The sequence below is a fragment of the Periplaneta americana genome, chromosome 17, assembly GCF_040183065.1.
Source record: "Periplaneta americana isolate PAMFEO1 chromosome 17, P.americana_PAMFEO1_priV1, whole genome shotgun sequence".
Lineage (NCBI taxonomy): Eukaryota > Metazoa > Arthropoda > Insecta > Blattodea > Blattidae > Periplaneta > Periplaneta americana.
In genome coordinates, this window is record NC_091133.1 from 123830722 (window position 1) to 123856103 (window position 25382).

The 25382-nt window shown below is 36.8% G+C and overlaps 1 protein-coding gene and 1 non-coding gene across 3 annotated transcripts in view; both read left to right on the top strand.

The window, feature by feature from the left end:
* The window catches only part of Orct (Organic cation transporter), a 119744-nt gene that overhangs the window by 69448 nt on the left and 24914 nt on the right, over positions 1 to 25382 (top strand). The window lies entirely within an intron of this gene.
* Positions 19928 to 20004, top strand: TRNAC-GCA (transfer RNA cysteine (anticodon GCA)). Its single transcript has one exon. It is a non-coding gene; the product is annotated as a tRNA-Cys (tRNA).

Consider the following 25382-nt stretch of genomic DNA (forward strand, 5'->3'; position numbering starts at 1 on the left):
ACAAGAATAAAAATATATAATACACTAGCATTACCCACCCTTCTATACGGAAGCGAGATTTGGACATTAAAGAAAAAAGACATGAACAGAATCAAAGCAACGGAAATGAAATTTTTCAGGAGAACAGCAGGATATACTCTTTTAGACCGAAAAAGGAATGAAGAAATTTTAGAACAATTAGAAGTAGAGTCAGTAGAAGAAAAAATCAGCAGATACAAATTCAATTGGCTAGATCATGTAAGAAGAATGGAAAATTCAAGAATCCCAAAAATTATGATGCAATATAAACCTAGAGGACATCGTCGACCAGGAAGACCTTTAAGAAGACTGCTAGATGGGGCCGAAACAGGTCTAGAGAGGCCTAATTCGTGAAGGATGATGATGATGATGATAAATCAAAAGGAACCGGAAACATAGGAAGACCATTTCGCTGATGGAGAGATCAATTTTTATAGTCGCAGAACGAGCATTGGTTACTCAGAACTGCAAAGGGAAGAAGAAGAAGAAGAAGAAGAAGATAATGATAATAATTAAAAGCTTCGTGAGTTATTAGACTATTATTATTATTATTATTATTATTATTATTATTATTATTATTATTATTATTATTATTATTATTAAGTAAATCCCTTTATTTGCAGGGTAAATATTAAAAGAATATTTTAACAACACTTATAGCATCGCCACGTCTCGGGTTAGCCAGTGGAACTTGTTTGAGGCTGCAGTCGAGCTGTTTCGAACCCCGCTTGGGCTGATTATCTAGTTTGGTTCTTCCGAGGTTTTCTCCAAAAGTAAGGCGAAGTCAGACAATTCTCTGGCGGAGAATAGGAGAATATCATCTGACTACCTTATAACCAGTTCTATCGATGTTAGATAACTGCACAGTTGATAGGGCGTCGTTAAATAACATTTTAAAATCTTTCATAACTCAGAAATATAATTTATGCATTTAATTTTTAGTTCAAAATAATAGTTGGCCTGGGAGCGCGCAGTCGTATAGTGCTGGCCTCCTGTGCCCGAGGTTGCGGGTTCGATCCCGGCCCAGGTCGATGTCATTTAAGTGTGCTGAAATGCGATAGGGTCATGTCAGTAGATTTGCTGGAAAGTAAAATAACTTCTGCGGGACAAAATTCCGGCACACCGACGACGCTGATATAACCTCGGCAGTTGCGATAGTCGTTAAATAAGCCATAATCCAATCTCGGTAGACCTACACAGAGCAAATCAGTAGATCGTGAGAAAAGAGACAATAGAACCTGGCTTCGAATACCTGGAAAAAATAACATATCTTCCAAGAAATATAGAGTAAAATATTGTGTTTCAGAAAGATTTGTACGCAAAATTTTCCTTTTCACATTACTACTGTATATGCACTCACCCTAATCCTGGGATCGGCAAAACTGTCATCTTGATCACTAGCAATAGGGATTCTTATGCGAAGTTTTACCGTCAGATGGCAGGAGCGTTCCATGCGGCGCAACATGTTGCAGTGGCGTAGCGTCAATGTAAGCTAAAAAGCTTAGCTTCCCCAGTTAATAATAATTTCATAATAAACCTGCAGTTTATGGAGAAAATTATTTACTAATTTTAATAGAATTTATATTTACGCGTTAAATATTGTGATGCGGCAGCTCAGAATGATTTGTGATGCAGCAGTAAACAAGAAGCCTGCACACACCAGCTTCCAAGCAGACCGGTTTCTTCTGTGTAATCCACTCCGCAGATTTTCCATCCCTTTCTAACTAAGCTACCCTAGTCGCAAGGCTCGCAAAGAAGCTGGCTTTAACATTTAAAATAAGTAGTTTCCGAGTTATACCTTTTCGTCAGTTGTGTTCAGTTGAAGTGTTAGTGTGCATTGTGGCTGATATAATAAATAATGAGTGAAATAACAGTTCCTGACACTAATTACTTGAATTTTTTTTAGGACAATTGTATTATCAAAATTGACTTACGAACAAAAGTGTGATTTAAAAAACAAATGACCGACTCCCTTGCTGTCAATGAAGGACACAACCAAAAGACAGACGCATACTTACGTAATGATACTAATATTGTGATTTCTCTAAGTATGACAGGGAGTGAGCTAATGTTATACGTACATTTGTCTATTTGTTAGAGATATGTGTAAACCGTGAAATCATATTTTATTACGTATCATTTGAGGTCATGCCTTATTGGTGTTACTTACGATGTTCCAACCAATCTTCGACTGCTGACTTGAAATTGACTACTATTTATTTTAAGACTGTATTTTTGTAATACGTTTTCTCATATTGCATGAAAGACAACTTGAGTTAGCTTCCCCTGCTCAAAATTTCATGCTACGCCACTGACATGTTGTAGGGCTATGTTTTGTCATATGCTACAGTTGATTACGTTTTCCCGCTTGTTGGTTTTCTGTGCGTGTCAAAATTATATTTACAATTATTTTGTATAACCTAGTATAATTTAATATAATTCAATATTTTCTTACCTCATAATTTAATTTAATTTACAATAAATAATAACGTAAACCTGTATAATATTGAGCGATTCCCCGAGATGGGTGGGGAAATCTGCAGTATGCAGAATATAAACACGAGTCAATTGAATGTTCATGAACCTAAACGAGAACTTTGAGAACAATATGCATGAATAAAAAAATAGTAAATATGTCGAAAGTGTTATTGCCCTCTTTGATAATTAGTATTCAAGAACCGTACGCTAACAACAGGATATGCAGCCACCAATGTGTTTTTTTATAGGGAAGAGACTATCGAGATTGAATTTCTTGTACAGGGACATCATTTTATATTTACTTCAATTTTTATTGTACCTGAGTTTTTGAATGTACTTCACTCCCACCCCTTCTACTAACGAAGTTCAACAGTTCTCCACACAGATCCATACAGTCATAGTAGCGTTACTGCCATAGTAAACAGTACGTTCCAAAAATATGTTCGCGTTTTCCAGTGATCAAAGAGCTTTCAATATTGCATCATTTTCCATTTGCCTACGTCGCAACCCGGTTTCCCCCACCTGCTTCTATTCGCCTCTCTGTAAATGCTAGTGGATGGGCTGTCTTAGCTCTTTTCTGAGAACATTAATTTCTGTTAGAAATTGGACGTCTACGTAATATTATACCCATACAATTGTTTAAAATAACTTAAATAAAAGGGCCTCGTTAAGTAATTAACTGTCACATGATTTCCTCCCTTTCTACGACGGTGCGCCGTAACCACTTGGATGGACAGTACATACAGTAGCATGTCTGAGTAATTTTCTTTTCGGATCGGGCATAAGTGAAGATTGAATTTACAGTACGTAAGGTCTCTTTTATAGAGTAGGTACAGAATTATTTCAACCTGGCAATTGGAATTACGTACAAAGTCTATAGTGCGATAATATGCACATTAGAACTGAAGCCTGTATCGAAATGAACGGCTACCATTTTCAAAAATGTGTATAAATATCCACATTATGATTATTTTTCAATTTAACTTCATTCTCTATATTGTACGCTAATGTGCTGTAGACAGTAGACAGTGCATAATGAATACGTCCGCATGGAAAGCTCAGTTCGTGAGTAAAAACTCTCATTGTTAATACTGTACTGTATTTAAGTTAGATTAAACAAAAACCTAATGAAAATTATCAAACTCAAAATCGCGATATTTCCTAGTTTACGTAAATGGATGAAGTACTTTTCTTCCCCCCTATACCTAGTAAGGTCTTTTGTTTGTATATTACGCCAGTATCATCGAACTCCAGTCGTGGAAGGGGGTTTCCGGTTCTTAATCGTTGATCCAAAGGTATAGCCAGGTTAATATTAGAAATATTAGTAAAAATAAAATGATGTCCGTGTATTTTTTCTGTAGTTGCAGAAAGATCAAATGCAATTTTTAATAGGATGATATAATATGATCGCAATAGTATCACGATTAGTAGTGTGTTTTCTAGGTTAAGGAATACTGTGTGGGATGATTTTGAAAATTTGAACTTAAAACATGGCTTTAATAATTAGGGTACGGTACATTAAAAACATTATTCACGAAATGAGTTCCATTACGGATCGTCCTGGATAATAAACATCCCAGTTTATCGAGAGTTTACTGCAGGCGTAAAATTCGGAGACTCCTACAACTCCAGCATATAATCTAAGCTAACATAGCTCACTGTCGAGGTTGCATATGTTTTTATTAATTTTTCTTTTTCCTCTTCCAAAATGAAACTATAGTCAACAATTCCTTACTTGAAGTGGTTACTTTTATTTGATAGCTAGCACTTTCGAGGCCCAATTTTATTACTTGTATTTTTAAGGTTTAAAGTATATATTCAGAATATTTCGGGACCTGATTGAAGACAAAAAGCTTTCCCTGGTTTTTACATATAGCAACATAACAAAAATTTGTCATTTTTAGTTGTTTTTAAGAGTATTTAATATACTAATACACTACGTATATCCTCAATGTTTATATACCGAAAAACAAATGCACACGCAAAGCGCATCCCTCATAGTACACGTGCGCTATCTGTTGGTGCTAGTTCAGGATATCCCTACGCAGGGGCAGAGCAGTAAACTGTCTTCGTTTCACCCCCTCCCTTCCGCCCAACTCCCCTACAATTCCAGTACACAGGCATCTATCAGTGGCGAGCTACAGATAAGATTTAGGTTGCTTCTTTTTCAAAACCTTCAACGTCTGTTCGGAAACGTGTGTTTAAGGAAGAATGGAAGAAACAGTATTTGTTGTGCATATGATGACAATGTAGATGCCTCTTGTGTTCTAAAATTATAATAGGTACTTATAAATCAAACATCTAGCGACATTACGACACGTCATAACATCATCACGAAATCATAGGTAAGCATAAACATATCCAATGTAATTGTAAACGAAATGTATACAGTAGAAAATAAGTAGGCTATAAACATAATTTTCTTTTCATAGAGCTGGACGGAGCGAAGCAATTAATACATTAAAAAGAACTAAAGTCAAATAACAGTTCCGGTACTAAAATATGATGAAACAAGATATGAGTCAAAAGGAACTCCATACAAGCTATGTTATTGCATTGGAAATCGCAAAATCATTGAAGTGCTATAATAATTTATTTTAGTATTTTAGTATTTATTTATTTATTTATTTATTTATTTATTTATTTAACCTGGTAGAGATAAGGCCGACAGGCCTTCTCTGCCCCTCTACCAGGGGATTACAATTATAATATGAACAATAAAATTACAATTAATATTAAATTTACAATTACAATAAAAATTAAAGTACGACAAGATTACCTGATTAATGCAAGCTAGACATTCTATCACAGAAGTTAAAAACAAAGAATATTTTTGTATTTACTGAATTACAAATTAAACCTACAATAAAAAAAATCTATAGTGATGAAATTACGGATATTGAAATATTTTGTGATAGATTAAGAGAACTATTTACAAGAAACCATGTCTGAACGAGTCTCAATTACTGACCAAGTGCCTAGTAAGTTTGCTTTTGAATTGAATTTTATTTCGACAGTCCCTGATGCTAGCAGGTAACGAATTCCAGAGTCTTGGCAGGGCTATTGTGAAAGAGGATGAGTATGAGGAGGTGCGATGGGATGGTATTGTTTCATGGCGAGAGCGTGTGTTCAGACTTTGGTGGGAAGAAAGGTAAGTGAAGCGAGACGACAGGTACGAAGGAATAGAAGAGTTCAAGATTTCGAAGAGAAGGAGAAGTGAATGTAAATTTCTTTTCTTATCTAGTTTAAGCCAACCTATTGTTTCCAGGGATGGGGTAATATGATCATATTTACGAACATTGCTTACAAAACGTACACACAAATTATGAGCACGTTGAAGTTTCGTTTTGTTGTCGCTGGAAAGGTCAGTCAGTAAAATGTCAGCATAGTCAAAATAGGGAAATGCAAGCGTCTGCACAAGGGACTTTTTTAAGCAAGAGGAAAGATGAACATTTATCCTTTTTAGCACATGGCTAATAGAATATACTTTTCTGCAGGTTTCTGTGATTTGCATGTCCCAGTTGAGATTATTATCCATGTGAATGCCAAGATTTTTTACCGAATAACTGAAAGGGATATACACTGTACTTACTTTAACGGGGGAAATGTCGAGGTGCTTTACAGCGTCGGTTTGCCGTTTGTGTCCTAATATAATTGCTTGTGTCTTTCCAGGATTGATTTTAAGACGGAGTTTCTTTGTCCATGTCACAATCGAGTCAATGTCTTCGTTCAATTTATCTATAGCGTCATTTATTCGGTCTAAGCGGGAAAAGATGTAGCATTGAAGTGCTATAATGAAGGACAGTTCATTAAAACATGTCTGAATAAAGCTGCTAACATTATTTGTCCCCAATAATCTGATGTTTTTAACAGTATGAAATTATCCACACGAACAATACAAAGGATGATGAGGGATATTGAAACATTAGCTGAACGAGAAATAATATCAAAGATGCATAAACAGTGATCTAATCCCTCGCTTTAGGTGGAAACACAGATATTGATACAATATAATTGATAATGTTCACTCGCGCAGTTACGAAGGATCTCTCTGTATAAGAATATTTGCTCGATGTCATTTCATTTAAAGAAAAGGTGAATGTTACTTATGTCCCGCCCACTACAGGAAACATAGGCCAGTTTTACACTAATCCTAAACATTTAGTATAACTTGTTGCTTGTGTAGGCAGCCTTTTACATTAGATTTGCGAAAATTGGTTTGTAACGCAACATTGGCAGTGATAAAAGTGTGAAATATTCGGGTGAAACGAGCGTTGAGCGACTTCCGCCGATTTTGGAATAGACACGGAGCGACTTCCGCCGATTTTGGAATAGACACCGGAGCGACTTCCGCCGATTTTGGAATAGACACCGGAGCGACTTCCGCCGATTTTGGAATAGACACGGAGCGACTTCCGCCGATTTTGGAATAGACACCGGAGCGACTTCCGCCGATTTTGGAATAGACACCGGAGCGACTTCCGCCGATTTTGGAATAGACACCGGAGCGACTTCCGCCGATTTTGGAATAGACACGGAGCGACTTCCGCCGATTTTGGAATAGACACGGAGCGACTTCCGCCGATTTTGGAATAGACACCGGAGCGACTTCCGCCGATTTTGGAATAGACACCGGAGCGACTTCCGCCGATTTTGGAATAGACACCGGAGCGACTTCCGCCGATTTTGGAATAGACACCGGAGCAACTTCCGCCGATTTTGGAATAGACACCGGAGCGACTTCCGCCGATTTTGGAATAGACACCGGAGCGACTTCCGCCGATTTTGGAATAGACACCGACCCACTTGAACTGCCAACATAGAAAACAAAAAATCACACTCAATCGCTTTCACCTTCATCTGGACGGGATAATAAAAGCCTAACCTAACCTAAGTGCGTCGGTGTCTATTCCAAAATCTGCGGAAGTCGCTCAACGCTCGTTTAACTAATATTCGTTCAGTGGACGGTGGATACTCTACATTGACCAAAGAAAATACAACAGAAGAGGAGTTATTCCAGCATGAAGAAAATATATTATAGAAGAAATGAATCTGAATATAAAGCAACTTGTATCTGTAGTAATATACGGGTCTCGAAATACGATTTTTAAAAAGTCTACTAGGTGGAGTAACGTGTTATTAAGAGAGCTGGAAATAAGTGAGAACATAAAACGTTGCCATTGTATAACACACCAGATTGGCTTAGAGTTATTTTAAATGCTCTCCATAGAAACTATGTGTAGTCCTATCATAGGTCGCCTGCCACTACCCTATATAGCTGCTATGTTTGGCTCTACATTCAATATATTTCGGAACAATTGCTTTCTGAACGAAAACTTCTAATATCTAGACAAAGATCATGACTAGCACACGAAAATTTACGAGTTGTATTAAAAGTGGTAATTTGTGACTTATTTTCCTAGGTTATTGTAGCAAAGTAAAAATAAATGTGAACTAAAATATAATCTGTCCATCTATAAATGAGCCGTTCAGAGCAATAGTGGTGTAAGTCAAAATTGGGTAATGAGGTTTAAAGTAAAAATTCTGTAAAATACAGCGCAAAGTAGCAATTAATATGTCCTTCCTGCTATCCACTGACTACTAATAGTTTAAAGAAATTGAATATTAATTGCTACTTTGCGCTGTATTTTACAGAATGTTTACTTTAACCCTCATTACCCATTTTTGACTTACACCACTTCTGCTCTGAACGGCTCAAATCAATATTGTGTAATCTGCTACAGATGATTTTGTTGAGAGTCTGCCACTGGGATCCGAACGGAGTGCTCTACTGCGTGTTCAGTTCAAAGTGTGTCATGGCTCGTTGTATGTCGTCATGTGGCTAGCCGATGAGCCTAGAGAATTCAATCTTCCTACATTTCCGCAGAGGCGTATTACCTACGTGCCAGAGAAGTTGCCTACGAAGTACGGCGTTCATTCAGAAGAGTACTTACCGATACGTATCGTAACGCCGGTATTGGTAGGAATGTGAACTGTTTGGAAACACGTACTGAGGTGAGTTTTTTCTTACTGTCGGGATATGGGGAGAGGGTTAAGACGATTACTTACGTACAGTATTTGTCGACATAAACTTCGACGGTCAACATGGACACGGATCATTTGATTTGTGTTGTGGAATGTTGGCGTACGCAACCGATGATAACAAATACCCTGCGTACGACTTGCCCGCGCAAAACACAGTTCGAAAGAGGTTATGGTAGCACACAGACCGTACAGTTCGCCATCTGTTGTTACGACGTTCAAGTTGTACCGTACACGTTCTCAAGTTCAGATTGAACGCCTTGATTAATAGGCAACTTCTCTGACATAAAAGCTGAAACTCGCTTCAAATCGCTGACTCACCAACAGTGACGTCATGACACACTTTGAAATGAACACCCAGTATACTCCTCGGTTTATATTACATCTTATGTATTGCGGGTTGCGTTCAGTGATGTCATCGTCAGTACAAATTTGCCGACGAATCACTAAAAAATCGTCTCTCTTTTGTCATTATACCGATTTTCTACAGGCATCTTATAGAACAGAAGTCATAACCGACGTTTTATCACTCTCCATACAAAACTTCTGTCACTTTCAATGTTCAATTGCAAGCTTATCTGAAGAGCGTTTAGAGTTTGACAAGAATTAGTTCTAAACTATTAACTACTCCATATTTCTTTGAAATTTGCGTGCTGAAAGTTTAAACAATGCCTCAAACTCGTAATAGGGTTACCGTTATTTCACTGATTACACGAAAACTGATAGGACTATGTAGATAGTCGCTTCACTTGTATGTTGGTACTCAAAGCAGTCGTAAAGTACTACCATAATACAAAGCAGTGGAATTTTATTTTCATTATTTCCGAGGCAAATATAGTATCAGACATTAATACTCCTGAGAAAAAATATAATAATAATAATAATAATAATAATAATAATAATAATAATAATAATAATAGGGAATAATAATAATAATAATACAAAGACTTAAACAATCTGACGAAATAGTTTATCAGCAGTTTGTGATTGAGTTCCGGCTTCTTCAGTCAATTCTTTCATGCTATACAGGGTGATTCACGAGGAGTTACCGCCACTTATGGAGCTTATTTCCGAAGGTACTTTGAGCAAAAAATGCCATCTAAACATGGGTCCTATTCTCAATATTTTCAGAGTTACACTAATTTGAAGTTATTTGTAAAATACCTTTTTTTTTTTATTTACCAGTCTATTAAATGACACATCACATTGAAAGCAATATTGTTGGGGAACCAGCTGTGATACAGCAACCGAATTCATGCATGTGTACATAACACATATTTAGAAGACTTTTTAATAAATTTAGTAAATTACAATTTACAAACGTGGGATAATTTGAGTTTAATTATAGGTTAATTGGTAACTAATCTAGTTTTCGTTCCAGATCATCCTGCGTACACATTATGGATTGGTGAAAGACAAATAAATACCCGAAGTGTTTTCTGTCCCTGACTTTAATGGGAGATAATCATTCATTCACACTGCTCTGCCCAAGAGTAGGTCTTTCACTGCAAAACCCAGATTTCTCCAAACTTTCCTATTTTCTGCCTTCCTCTTTGTCTCCGCATATGATCCATATATCTTAATGTCGTCTATCATCTGCCCCGAACTCTTTTCCCGTTCACCATTCCTTCCAGCGCGTCCTTCAGTAGGCACTTTCTTCTCAGCCAGAGACCCAACCAATTCCTTTTCCTCTTCCTAGTCAGTTTCAGCATCATTCTCTCTTCACCCACTCTTTCCAACACAGCTTCGTTTCATATTCTGTCTGTGAAACGCTCCATTCTTCTTCATATCCACATTTCAAGTGCTTCTAGTCGCTTCTCTTCACTTCGTTGTAATGTCCATGTTTCTGCCCCACTAGTTTCTTCCTTAGTTCTTTTTCCAGAGCTCCGCAGAAGATGCTCCTTTTTGTATTAAAAACTTCCTTAACCATTGCTATTCTTTTGACTTCCTGGCAGTAGCTCATGGGAGACATTTTAAGTTCACAAAATAAGCTTATGAAGAAATTTAGTATTAGCTGAAGTTTTTTTTTTCTTTTACCTAGTCAGGTCTATTTAAAATTTTAAAATGCCTACCTAACCTCTACATTTTATTCTAAGATACATACACTAACTAATGGTTGAGATAATTTGATGTTATAAGGACTTTAAAGCAGGTTTTACTTTATTAATGCACATTATACTCAAATTTCCCCATTCATGGGGGAAATTGAGTATAGTTAAACTTAGGGTTTTTGTTACGATAAGGGGAGGCCACAACGTACTTGAAAATGCATTCTACTGGGTGTTCAGTTCAAAATGTGTCATGGCTCGCTGTATGTCGTCATGTGGCTAGCCGATGAGCCTAGAGAATTCAATCTTCCTACACTTCCGCAGAGGCGTATTACCTAAATGCGAGAGAAGTTGCCTAGCAAGTACGGCGTTCATTCTGAAAAGTACTTACCGATACGTACGGTAACGCCAGTAGTGGCAAGAATGTGAACTGTTTGGAAACACGTACTGAAGTGAGTTTTTTTCTTACTGTCGGGATATGGGGAGAGGGTTGAGACGATTACTTACGTATTTGTTGACATTAACTTGGACGGTCAACATGGACACGGAGCATTTTGATTTGTGTTGTGGAATGTTGCCGTACGCAATCGATGATAACAAATACCCTGCCCGCGCAAAACACAGTTCGAAAGAGGTTATGGTAGCACACAGACTTTACAGACCGCCATCTGTTGCTACGACATTCAAGTTATACCGTACACGTTCTCAAGTTCAGATTGAACGCCTTGATTAATAGGCAACTTCTCTGACATAAAAGCTGAAACTCGCTTCAAATCGCTGACTCACAACAGTGACGTCATGACACACTTTGAAATGAACACCCAGTAGAAGGTCACAGTGCTAACATATAAAAAATTGAATGAACAATTTTTACCATGGTAACAGGCTATTGGTCTCTAAACATAAAAAACTATTTTTATACCCAAATTACCCCAACCCACCCTATTTCAGTTTTTTGCTCCTCTTGTAAAATTTTGAAATGGCAATTTGGGCCCTTCTTTGAATAACTGCTTCAAGTATTTTCTCTACTTCCAATATGAACATTGTTGTTCTTTGCTGCTGCTGCTATCCTTGGCAGAGTTCAAAGCCCGTGGATCTTCACATCTCCTGCTTAAGTTCAAAATCTCGAGTACTGACAATAAGTAATGTACTAACTCAACAAAAGTCAAAGTAAATAGATTCCAACCACGCGACTTCTACGCAACATTGTCCTTGGAACTTGAACGAATATAGAAGACTTACCTTACGTCGATATGATTAGACGGGGACTTAGACGTGTGATAAAACATGTTTTGTTGATGACGTGTGAGTAGACCGTATGTATTCCGATGTTTTTGACGTTCAAACTTGTAAACTTGCAGAAATCTGATTCGAACAAGTATAACATTATAAAATTCCTTTGCAGAACGAAAAGTTACATTTCTTCGTTTCAAATTTCTGCACATAATTCAATAATTTATTATCATAATACAGTGCTCACTTAAAATGACTGAGCATATTGAGAATTAAATCAATGGCTTTCCCAAAATAGGCTATGATATATTCCATATAAAACAATTTTTATCTCAGAAAGGAAGTAAAAACGAGAACAATTGTATTAAACATTTTTGTTTGAAATATCTCAAAGAATAACCCACTAATTTAATGGGTTAAATTATATACATCTCCAGGAGCTGCCTCCTTTTTGCCACGAAACGATTGGAGCTCACAAGCAAACATTATCATGGGGGCAGATAAAAACGTTATTTTTTTTTTCTTCCACCATGTTAATAACGTCAAAACAAGTGCTTATACAAATTTTGGCCACTGGAGCGCAATTACGAGGGCCGTAAAAAATAAGTTTTCCTGAGGCCGTTTACAGAAAAAAACACAATTTGATCGGAAAAATTTATTGGAACAAATGCAGCAATTGTTGAGCTATTTTTCAATATATTCCCCACCGGAACTGAGACATTTGTCATACCGTGGGATCAAAGAGAATTGCAGACGGCTGTCACACACTAGTTCCGATCGAATTCGCGGACTTCTACGACACAAGGATGGAAAAGTTGATCCTACGGTATGACAAATGTCTCAATTCCGGTGGAGAATATGTTAAAAAATAGCTCAACAATTGCTGTATCTGTTCCAATAAATATTTCAATGAAATTGTGTTTTCTTTCTGCAAACGGTCCCCCCAAAAAACTTATTTATTTATGGCCCTCGTAATTGCGCTCGAGTGGCCAGAATTTATAAAAGCACTTGTTTCAATGTTATTAACATGGTGGAAGAAAAAAATAACTTTTTTGTCTGCCCGCATTAGAATGTTTGCTTGTGAGCTCCAATTCCACTGTAACTTTCAAATGCTCGGAATCACACCGTTCTTGCAGTAAAAGGTCGGGCATATTTTTTAACTTATGCAACCAGCAAAACATTAATTTCTCCGAAAAGTGAAGCCACTTCCTTTCTGCAGGGAGCCCTTCAATTAGAGATGTCGACTTAATCGAACAAATTAACCGATAAAATGTGTTTAATCGAGTAATCGAACAGATTAAAATTTTTCGTGTGGTGAAGTAAACACAACTTGCCTTGTCAAGTCTGTGTAACATAAAATCTGTATATCATTTGGTGTGATAGACTCTTAAACTATGATTGGCAGGTCATTAGTATAAACTGATGTTCTTGTCTTCTTGCTTTAGAAAGCTAAAAGCAATAATACTGTAAATACAAATACGCAAAAATCCCTGCTAAATCGTTTTTCTTTCAAAACGTGGACGACAAAAAGTGGCATTATTAATTGATGCGTGGAGAAAAGCCGGAAGGGACTGTCGATGTTTGAGACTTTGTCTCGTAAACAAAACGCATTCAAAGTACTGTTTAATGTGGATTTGAACACAAAGAAGTTATGTAACTCGTTTAGAAGTATTCTGTTTACACCGGATCTAGACAGATTTTACGACGTATTTACATACATTCTCGACAACCGTGAGCATAAGCAGTGTCTTCCACATAACATAAAATTGTCTCATTTATACATTTTACGTAGTAACTGTTTGAAGTAGTCCGGATTCTTAGGTTTCTCTATTATTCCTGGATATTGATAAACATGTGGCTCAATAGTTGCGAAAAGTGGGTTCGGCGCACACGCACAGACTGTGAATCACTTGGAAGACCCACACGGGACTTTCCCGTCTACTGGTTTGTGACGTAATCGAAAATAACGGTCAATCTCTTTTCCCCTTCTGTCGTACGTTTGATCCACTGTGAATAATAATTAATTCCTGTTTGTATGACCATGATAGACTCAGATCAAGTGTAACTGAAAATTAAATTAGGCACAATCCTGATTTTTATGCAATTACAGTTTTTTTTCCTTGATAGCCTATGTATCTGTCTGAAAACTGAAAATGATGGCGAATTATCCTACTGCTAATATTATTATATTTAATTTTAATACCACATAATTTTTTACATATTTCGCACATATTTTTAATATAATTACATATTATTTGTACATAAAATTAATATCCATGCCAAATTTCGTTTAATTAAACGCTTTGTAAAGAAAATTATTAATATTCCAGAGTAAACGAAATCGAACTTATAAAAATACATAACTTTACACTCAAAAGTTGTCAGTACATAAAGGGATACATATTTCAGCATTCAAGATAGGAGAACCTTAGGTATAACCTGGATGTGGTGGTGACCAAAGCGGGTATTGTGATTACATCGTGTAACCACAGACATCCAAACTAGTACGAGGGAGTTTCCTGTATTTATTTTATGACAGAGTCCTACGACAAAAACTATGGAGCATTTTGGATGAATATAATTTACCCCCCAACTTGATAAATGCTATTAAATCACTATATGATTCAACCAGTATTATGTTTAACAAAAATGGAAAGCCCCTCGTGGTAAATCAAGGCCTAAGGCAGGGATGTGGGTTATCACCTTTGCTGTTTGATTTATACATCAATAAAATACTACAAGACTGGCAAATGACGAGTCCGAATGGTATATATTTGGGCAATAATAATTACATAGCTACAGTCTTGTTTGCAGATGACCAGGTCCTAATAGCACACTCTGAAGACAACCTACAGACAAATGTTACTACTTTAAATAGAATATTAGAGATGTATAATATGAAATTTTCTACTAGAAAGACAAAATCAATGGCCATGCATGGAAAGAATCAACGAAGAGTTAAAATAATGATAGACTTAGAAATAATAGAACAGGTTCATGCATTTAAGTATCTTGGCTGTACTATTTCAGCATTTACATTTAATGCTGATCTAGAAGAAAATGTCCAGAAATACAATAAATTAAATGGATGTATAAACAGGTATTTTGAAAAGAATATGAGACAAGATCTAAAAATCAGGATGTATAACATTATATCAAAACCGGCCCTTCGCTATGGAAGTGAAACATGGGTGCTAAGACAACAAGATCGAAAAAGAATAGAAGCATCAGAAATGAGGTTCCTAAGACACACCCTGGGAGTCACATTAAGGGATAGAATGAGAAGCGAAGACATACGGAAAGCACTTAAAACAACAAATATGGTCGAAGAAATTCATAGTTATCAACAACAATGGTATATGCATGTACAACGGATGCCCCCTGATCGTTTCCCACTGCAAGCATGTTTTTATCAACCCCAAGGCAGACGAGATATTGGTCGGCCACAAACAAGATGGACTTCGCAATTCCGTTAGTCTCGGAACGGGATATACCCATCCTTGATAGGAAGAAGAAGAAGAAGAAGAAGAAGATGTATTTTATTTCATTTTTTTTAATTTAAATATACAGAATAAAGAATATAATTACAAAACAAACAAGAGAAATAGAAATAAAATAATACAAAACATATAAAAAGAAGATACAGTAGTATTAACAAAATTTGAGACCGAATGAGCAGCGCTCGTGCTCGGTCGCAGTTCAGATATAATATTAAAATAAATAATAATAATAATAATAATAATAATAATAATAATAATAATATAAATAAATAGGTAAAATAAAATAGGAACTAAAATATAATTACAGCGGCAATGGAATTATATAATATAATATTAACACTAGAGAATAATAATATCGCACGTGAAAAGTAGGACTAATATATATTTCAAAATTATAGAATACAAATATAATATAGGTTGATTAATTCATACACATAGGCTATAAATTTATATAATCAAATTGAAGATATTAACACGTTTCTAATTTTCTTGTTATATGTTAGTGGGTTACATGTTAGAAGTTCTGGGTGTAATTTAGTTAAAGCATTGTACAACCGAGGGCCAAAATTTATGCTATGCTTTAGACCAGCAGATGTGAGACATTTAGGTTCTACTAATGTTGAATTAATATTTCGTCTTGTGTCATAATTATGTGTCTGTAATACAAACTTATTACGATTTTTATGATATTGTATATTGCTGTGTTTTTCATTCGCCTACTGAAGGCAAACAGTGGCGGTATTATGTCGCTCTACAAACTCTTGTCTCTACAAGCAGTAAGAGGTGGTTTCGTAAGGAATGAGAAGGAGGACTTTTTTGTTGTTCTGTCGGACAAAATGTAATATGTTTACTTTGCTCAACGGTTCAATTAGGATTATATAGAAACATTAATTGTCACGTTGATTAATTTATTATTGTTATTATTTTTTTATTATTTTGTAAAAAAACTGATTCAATATTATGTGCCAACGAACTGTTAAACGCCAGGAATTGACATGTCCTAAATCATAGCCAGGAAAAGAAGGAGATGAGATAAATAAATGTAAGGAAGTCAGCTACCTAATGGGGTTTGAAATATCTCGTGCTCTAAAGCCTTTTAATAGGATGGAATTTCTCAAAAGAGTAGGCCTAATGATTAAAATAGCTTAAATAAGTTTTTAATTTTGAAAAACTACGAATTTCTCGACCAAGTATCGAGAGAAGAATTTAGAAAATTCCTGATTATATTCAAGAGGAAGGTTAAAAAAAGAAGCAAGAAAAAATCTTATATTATTCACTGGCTCTTGATGACAGCAGTGACATTACTGATACAGCAAAGCTTAAGATTTTTATCCGCGGGATTGATCAAGATGTTAGTACAGGAACCACCACTGATTGTAGTTTTCATGCCAAGTACCTTTCCTCCGTCTCCTTACTTCATAGGCTGTCTAAGTCCAGAGACCCAGAGATCGTTTTCGTTTATAAGAACATACTGTACAGTTACCAACGGAACTTATCTCCTGTAAATATGGAGAAAGATTTTGTGGTACATACACCTCTCTTCCCCTTCACCGCAAACTATGATGTTGCACACAGGCAAAGATGTAGTAAAAGATTTGTTGTACTGCCTGAAAAATTGATAGATAATAGATGTATCAGCCAGAACCTCATGTGTCAATACAGACCTCACATCGATGTCTCATTGACCTGCGAACACGATCCCAAACTCCAGGAGTATTGCGTATGTCCTCAGAACATGCCACAATTCGATTCCGAAGGGATTCCAAATCAGGCACCGGAGACGAATAAACCAATGATTTTAAATGGCCCCACAAGTAGAAATCGAGAGGGTTCAGATCAGGTGAGCGTGGAGGCCAAGCAATTGGGCCACCTCTACCTATCCATCGATCAGGAAACCTTCGATCCAAGTACCGGCGAGCCGTACGACTGAAGTGTGCAAGAAGTGAATGTGTTGACGATTGATCAGTGGAGTGTCTTCTAAAACATGAGGTATAGTGTTTTCCAGGAAGTTTGTGTACGCCTGCCCCGTAAGTCTGTTTACAAGTACATGGGGTCCAACTAATCGATCACCAATGATACCGGCCCACATGTTGAGGGAAAACAGCATCTGGTGATGAGATGGAACAGTTGCACGTGGGTTTTCATACGCCCATACATGCTGATTGTGGAAATTTGTTATGCCATCTCGTGTGAACTGTGCTTCATCTGTAAATAATACTAAGGCAGGAAAGTTCAGATTTACACCACACTGCTGCAAGAACCACTGACAGAACCTAACTCGTGCAGGGTAATCTGCTGGTGACAGGGTCTGTACACGTTGCAAATGATAAGGATACAATTGATACTCTTTCAACAGTCTCCAGACAGTCGTATGAGGAACATTGACTTGCAACGCTACCCTTCGTGTGCTGATAGGAGTCATGTTCACAGCCTCCAGAATCTCCTCCTGTACTTCTGGAGTTGCAGATCTTGGTCGTCCCCTTCCCAAACCAGGAGAGTTAAATTTTCCATACTCGCACAGACGGTAATGGAGACGTACAAATGTCTTCTGATCTGGACATTGTCGCTGTGGGTACCTCTCCTGGTACAAACTACGAGCCAGCGCTGCATTGCCGTCCGCCTTGCCGTACATGAAGTGTATCTCTGCCAGCTCTTGATTTGAATACATGTCGCACAGTCTAACGCCTACACAACGCTGAATGTAACCTTCGCCTCGGAATGAACTGTCAGAGTGTCCTCTTAATGTCTCCTTTGACGGCAACGACCTGCGGAAAGCAAAACGTTCCGGTGAATTTCAATGTTGTGAAGGCCATAACTCGGAAATAAAGCATTTCCGGACACATGTTGTAATGAACTATTTTGATTGTCTACATGTGGGAAATATATACCTGAAATTATGCCCCGTATTTTTTAAATACTCTGTATAAACGTGCTTCATACGCTATTTTTGTTTTGTATGACAGCATTATAAAACAAGAAATTAATAAAGAAATAACATATACATTATTGAAATTAATTCATGGCAGAGACATGAGGAAGAGCTAATAGATAAAGTTATATATTAAAAACACCCCGACATGTGACTCACTGGCTAGGTTAACTTAGCAGCACTTGAATTATTGATCCTAAAGACTATCTTTTATGTTTCTGTATTTATCACGGAATTCGATTGCAACCCAAGGGTGAACTCGCTTACCAAGTGCACTCACATAATGATGGATTTATATTATAGGCCTATTACTTGCCCGAAAAGAAAGGCATAGGAGACTTATTGGACCTACAGCAGTAAGAGAACATAGTTAAAGAGTCAAAGTCGGAATTATCTCCTTTACATAATGCTGCAGTACTGTGATAAAGACCACATTCTGTTAAGTCTAAATAAAAGATGATTATCTAAAAATCACAACAGTCAAACGTGGAATACACATATTCAAGTCTAAAGTCCTCGACTGCTTTGAAAGTATCGATAAAGATGCCTTAGAGAAGGGTCTGTATTAGAGAGGCAGAAGATTAGTTCGTACATTTCTGGACAAAGTTATCGCAACAGGTAAGTGCAAAAATACAAAGAGAAACTAGATTGCAACGAGAATTCAGTTTCCCATAACTTGTCGGAAAAAACAGAACGGACACCAATCAGTTTTATGAGTTTCTGTACACAAATTAGCCTATATTTTCGTCGACACAGAATGATTGCAAAAATCATAAATACGGGAACTGGGACCAAACTCGTACTTCTAATTAAGAAGAATGTAGGTTCTGTGATAGTTCTAAGTAGAGACTATCTGTAACACTGCTTTGAAAGTATCGATAAAGATGCCTTAGAGAAGGGTCTGTATTAGAGAGGCAGAAGATTAGTTCGTACATTTCTGGACAAAGTTATCGCAACAGGTAAGTGCAAAAATACATAGAGAAACTAGATTGCAACGAGAATTCAGTTTCCCATAACTTGTCGGAAAAAACAGATCGGACACCAATCAGTTTTATGAGTTTCTGTACACAAATTAGCCTATATTTTCGTCGACACAGAATGATTGCAAAAATCATAAATACGGGAACTGGGACCAAACTCGTACTTCTAATTAAGAAGAATGTAGGTTCTGTGATAGTTCTAAGTAGAGACTATCTGTAACAAAAAACCAGGTCCACCGCTGTGGAGTAACGATTAGCATGTCTGACCGTGAAAGGAGAGGGCCGGGTTCAAATCCTACTTGGGACAAGTTACCTGGTTGAGGATTTTTCCGGGATTTTACCTCAACCCATTAAGAGCAAATGCTGGGTAACTTACGATGCTGGACTCTGGACTCATTTCGATGGCATTATCACTTCATCTCATTCAGATGCTAGGTAACACATACTCGTATATACATTACTGATAAATACGAAAAAACTTCGTACCGGCACCGGGAATCGAACCCAGGAACTTTCAGCTCTGCTTGCTGAGCGCTCTTTACCAACTGAGCCATGCCGGGGCACGATCCACGGCGCCGGCCGAACCCCTCTCGTAGTACTGTTTTACGGCCTTACTACCTGCATTTGAGACGATGCACGTCATATGTATAATAATAAACAATACTACGAGAGGGGTTCGGCCGGCGCCCTGGATCGTGTCCCGGCATGGCTCAGTTGGTAAAGAGCGCTCAGCGCGCAGAGCTGAGAGGTCCTGGGTTCGATTCCCGGTGCCGGTACGAATTTTTCTCGTATTTATCAGTAATAATACAACTGACTAGTTAAGACTAGTCGTGTAATATTCAATGAGGTGGGCGAGACCTCATTCATATGAATATTTGATATACATATATACATAATGCATAGCGTGCCTCGCCGAAGTGGTGTGTAATTTGAAAATGGGTCACAGTCCTGCCATCATATTTGCAATATACGGAGTCCGAATCACGCAAGTGAAGTGGGTAGGCATTAGATACACACACACACACACTATCACAACCATTTGACTACACGGGGATTCAAGTTTATTCAGGACATAATAATTTATTGTTATAAATAAATGCTTTAAAATTACTTTTTCCACGTACATTACATTACATACCTAAAGGATCTGATAGTGGATTTGTTTATTTAAGTTAGTAATACCAAATAACGTTATTTTTCATCACCTTGCAATTCACAAATACCTTTTGAATCCCCAGGTATTTCTGTTCCAACAACTTTTCTCTCTTTCCAATTTTCGCTGTCTACCAGTGGCGTAGCATGAAATTTTGAGCAGGGGAAGCTAATTCAAGTTGTCTTTCATGCAATATGAGAAAACGTATCACAAAAATATAGTCTTAAAATAAATAGTAGTCAATGTCGAGTCAGCAGTCGAAGATTGGTTGGAACATCGTAAGTAACACCAATAAGGCATGACCTCAAACGGTACGTAGTAAAATATGATTTCACGGGTTACACATCAAATAGACACGTATAGTATAACACTAGCTCACTCCCTGTCATAGCTAGAGGAATCACAATATTAACGGTCAATAGATACAGTACGTAAGTATGCATCTGTCTCTTGGTTGTGTCCTTCATTGACAGCAAGGGAGTCGGTCATTTGTTTTTTAAATCACACTTTTGTTCGTAAGTCAGTCTTGATAATAGAATTGTCCTAAAAAATTCAAGTAAATTGGTGTCAGAAACTGTTATTTCACTCATTACTTATTATATCAGCCACAATGCACACTAACACTTCAACTGAACACAACTGACGAAAAGGGATAACTCGGAAACTACTTATTTTCAATGTCAAAGCTAGCTTCCTGCGAGCCTTGCGACCAGTGTAGTTTAGTTAGAAAGGGATGGAAAATCTGCGGGGTGGGTTACACAGAAGAATGAGTATAAGAAACCATCTGCTTGGAAGCTGGTGTGTGCAGGCTTCTTGTTTACTGCTGCATCACAAATCATCCTGAGCTGCCGCATCACAATATTTAACGCGTAAATATAAATTCTATTAAAATTAATAAACAATTTTGTCCATAGACTGCAGGTTTATTATGAAATTATTATTAACTGGGGAAGCTGAGCTTTTTAGCTTACGTTGACGCTATGCCACTGCTGTCTACACTAATATCTGTCTATGGCCGGACTTTTGATTCACCCAATACAGTATAGATGTAGGTCATCTACCCATACCAAATCCAATTACGTTGCATTATACAACAGTTAATAATTTCTTTAAAACATAATTACAGCGCTTGTCAGTTACACGTTTGAAAATTTTGAAATGCAGACCATGGTTTGATTGATACTGTTTTAAATCATTAATAGCCGACATAATAACACCACCGTCTAGTACAGCGTTTCTCAAACTATGGTCCGCAGACCACCTATGGTCCTCCAGGTCCTGCCCTTGTGGTCCTTTAAAAAAAAAAAGCAGAAGGAAAAAATAAAATTCAAACGATTTGCTTATCACTCAATAGCTGAAAATCTCAGAGTTTGGAAATGACACATGGCAATCGCCTTTCACTTTTTCTCTCAGTAGTCTACTGACATTTAATGAAATTTATTACCCTATTCGTCTACTGACTTCTCACTCTACTCTCAACAACAAAAGAGGGGTTTAAAGCACTATGGACGTTGTGTTTCTCGCCATCTTTTCCCTGAACATCTGGCGCAGCGCCTGTAACCCAGCCAGGAACCACCCGAATTCATAACAGAGGACCGAACCTTTTCATGTATTTATGACTTTCTTAATAGTTTTGCCGACACCCAGTCTGCACATTGAAATGGTAACGTACTGTACGTCGTATACCAATAATACAACTCTGAGGTCACAATTTGAAACTTATTTTCTAAGTAAACATGACGAATTTTCATGGGTTCGTGATCACTTTCATTGCGGTATTGAAACTAACAAACTTTCATTGAGTGAAGGAGAACAGTTAATTGAATTCTCGAATGAGACCGGACTTAAATCCAAGCATAAGGTATGGTTAATTTCTGGACCGCATCACAAGTGAAAAGAGAATACAGTGAACTATACAATGGTACTTTAGAGATTATAATTCAGTTTTGCTTTTACATATTTGCGTGAGAAAGGGTTTTCATCACTAACTGTAATAAAAACAAAGTAGCTACTGAAATCGACTCGATGTATGTGACAATCTCCGACTTAAGCTTACCAGCATATGTCCAAATATAGAACAACTGTGCAAGAATCGGCAGGCTCCTTCATCTCATTGATGTGAGTACCAACATTTATTTATTTTTTTAAATTAATTAGTTAAATATTATCCAAACTCTAATAGCCTTGAATTATTAAAGAAACAAAAATGAATTTTCTTCTATTAACATTAGCTTAATTAGTTAATACTAATATAAAATTAATTTAATTTAATTAATCGTAATTAATAATTCTATTTTAAAATGTGAGTATATTTATGTTAAACTATACTACAAAAATGATAAATTTGCTTTCGAAGGGAACAAGAGTAAGGTAGTCCGCGGAACTGTTCTGACTTAAAAAGTGGTCTCCGCTTCAAAAAAAGTTTGAGAAACGCTGGTCTAGTATATAGGCCTACAGTCACGAAGCTTGAGTCGTGAGGGTGCTACGAACAATAGACTCTGCCGGTACTATTTCGCATTGTCTGTAATGAGGCGATATTAGCGATCCTAGTGGTTAGCAACTATCTATGGATGCATATTTACTACGTATTGAGCTTCGTGACTGTATATACTAGACTGTGGTAACACCATGTTGTGTACTCGTGTTGAGACTACCAGTAATTCACGTTATTTTGTCATATTACGTTCGACTGCCCCCATTTTGATTTAAACATAGATTAGTTGTCATTAAGTTAGACAAGCAGAATAGTTACCTGCTGATAACCTCTTCGTCAACCCACTCCTGCCATTCCGTTCAAAACGACCCGTCACAGAACTGTTATTGTAGTCAGTGCATTCAAGAACATTTCTGGGATTTCAGCAGTGGTTGGATTTCACATATTAAAACGAAGTGAGATGCGGCGTTTGTAGACCATGAATGAAATTAGTTTACAGTAAATAACAGTCATTACATCGATCTAAAAGTCCACACCTGTGGAGTAACGGTTAGCACGTCTAGCCGCGAAACCAGGTGGCCCGGGTTCGATTCCCGGTCGGGGCAAGTTACCTGGTTGAGGTTTTTTCCGGGGTTTTCCCTCAACTCAATATGAGCAAATGCTGGGTAACTTTAGGTGTTGGACCCCGGAATCATTTCACCGGCATTATTACCTTCATCTCATTCAGACGCTAAATAACCTAAGCTATTGATAAAGCGTCGTAAAATAACCTACTAAAATAAAAAATCGATCTAAAACGTCCACTGAAGTATTTAGTACGGTTGAACGCATATGAGCCTTCCATGTAAGTATTGGTAACGTTATGTCTCTTTCATAACTTCTGTAACATTTTAACACGATAACTAATCATGGACATGTATATTTTGGTCCAAAAATTATTTCATTTTTCATTGCCCTTTCCTTGTTCACCAGTTCATACTTAATGCAGTTGGTTATCCTACAGGAAATGTTTAAAGCTCGACATCTGTGACAAAAATACTGATGAACGATTAAGTTTCTTAGATTAAATCTGTGGCCGGGAGGAAAAAGGTCTTGAGTCAATTTTTTGTGAAAATGAGATTTTTATATATTCTGAAAGAGGAAACATTTCTCTACAATCTGGTAAAACGGCTAAAGTCAAGTAAGACTCCTGACTGGATTTATAGAGCGTTACCAAATGTCCTAAGTACTTTTTGAATCGAGCACATACAGAATAAAGGACTTAAGAATATTTAATACTTTATTCCTTACAAACCGTCACATGTTTACATTCCATGCTTCCCTATTAAAAAGGTCTAACTTGTATTTTAGCCATTTTATCACATACTGATGCCCTTTCCTTTTAAAACTTTAAGCACCAGGGTAAACAGTCCTATAATAATTGTTTAAGACCCATTTTGCATTCCTAATAATTTACATTTCTCATTTATGTAGACATGAAAAAGGTCTTATTTTTTAATAGTCCCTTCTACTCAGTTTGGGTTCTAGTCTTAAAAGGGCTAAGTGCGGCTATTTTTGCAAATGATCAAGAAACTTGTTAAATGAGCAACATTACCTATTTTAGAAGAAATATAAACAAATAATATCCAGAAAAACCTCTTAATTAAGAAAACTCTATAATTGACACCAATTTCAATCTTTCTACTGCTCTCCTGAAAAATATAAAATTTTTACTTAAGACCTTTTTCCTCCCGGCCACAGAAATAAATAACAACTTAACTGTGTTAACATTTAAATTATGCTGTTACATTACCTGACTGACTATAATGAAGAAAAATAAGTTTGAGTCTGCAGATATCATCCCTGTAGTCACCCATTACAGAAATTGCGATTATTAACAAAAACTTAATTATTAAAAAAATGGTATCTTAAGTGGAAAACGACTTACTTATACACTACACACTATAGGGAGAAGTATGCATTGTCATTGCAGCAATTTTAGCAATGAACTAAAGATTGGTTTTATTTATCGCATATTTTTTATATTTCTTGGAAATAATTATTTTTTTTATCACTGACTATTACACTTTTATTACGTCATAGTACTTTTTACCAATAAAACGGTACGGAAGGACGTCTTTCAACCAATTGTGGCTGCTTATCGCATAATTGTATCGCTTCACCAACATTTGAAGACTACAGGAAGAAAAGGGGGAATGTCAAGATTTTCAGGAGAGCTAATTTTAAAGTTCAAAACTAATTTATTCAAGAAGTGTGTTACAAATGATAAATACCACCATGCATTTTGAAAGGTGGTTAATCTAGTAATCAATATGTTCAATATGAAGAGTCCACTGCAAGAATGATGAATGTCACTTTCTTGTCGAAAATGAACCAAGACTGTCATTGCATAGCTTAAGACATATAGAATGTACATAGAGAGTTATATGGCATTAACACTGATAGTCATTGTCAGTAATGATCGGAAAATCTCAGTTAAGCTTTGAGCGCTAAGCATTTCAAACTTTCAATTGCTTCTCCTGCAAAATGTATTCCAAATGACATCCATCATTCTTGCAGTGGACTCT